Consider the following 817-nt stretch of genomic DNA (forward strand, 5'->3'; position numbering starts at 1 on the left):
CCACATGGCAAAAGGTGGTCTGAACCTGGACCCAGTGGCTTGAAAATCACACCAGCCGCATGTGCATCTGTGCCTAAAATCCTAGGAGGAGAATAGAGAAGGTGTTGTAGAGTGCCACCAAACAAATGACCACCAAAGCCAGATTAAGTTTAAAGAGAGTCTTTATTAGCTGGCCAACGACTATAGTCGGGGGCTGGGGGGGGGGAGTCAGAACTATAGCCCCAACTGAAGTTAGAGTTGTCTTTTTATAGGCTGTCAGTTAGTTACCAGGGGTTTCTATGCAGACAGTTACAGAAACTGAATCAAGCAGGTTAATTATTTCTGAGGGGACTGGGGTTTCCATGTAAGCAGTTACATTGCTAAACAAAAGGGTTTTGAGCTAGTTAGCAAAGATTGTAACAGGTACAGGATGTTGTCTAGGATATGGTTTTCTATATGGCTCGCACAAGCTAATTTTCTCACAGGAAGAGCAAGCAGGTTTACAGAAGCAGACAGCCATGTTAGGGTAAGGGAACAAAATGGACAAACAGTTGTTCATGTGCAAGATCTAATATGCAGCCTTCCACAAAGGGATTGTGGTGTGGCCACCCCACCTGCGAAGTGATTTCTCACTTTCCTTCTCACTACCTCTCTCAGTCACTCTCAGGCAAATACATGGGCCCTATGGCAAAAACCTAAAATAGTAAAAATAATAATTGAATATATATTATCTATACATGTAGAAAAAATGTATATATGTAAATTAAAATGCATGACAACAACAACAAAAAAGCCTGGAATAAGATAAAGGAAATTAAAGTGTCTAAGGTATCTCCAT

Source organism: Tupaia chinensis, unplaced genomic scaffold (assembly GCF_000334495.1).
Source record: "Tupaia chinensis unplaced genomic scaffold, TupChi_1.0 Scaffold000187_1, whole genome shotgun sequence".
NCBI lineage: Eukaryota > Metazoa > Chordata > Mammalia > Scandentia > Tupaiidae > Tupaia > Tupaia belangeri.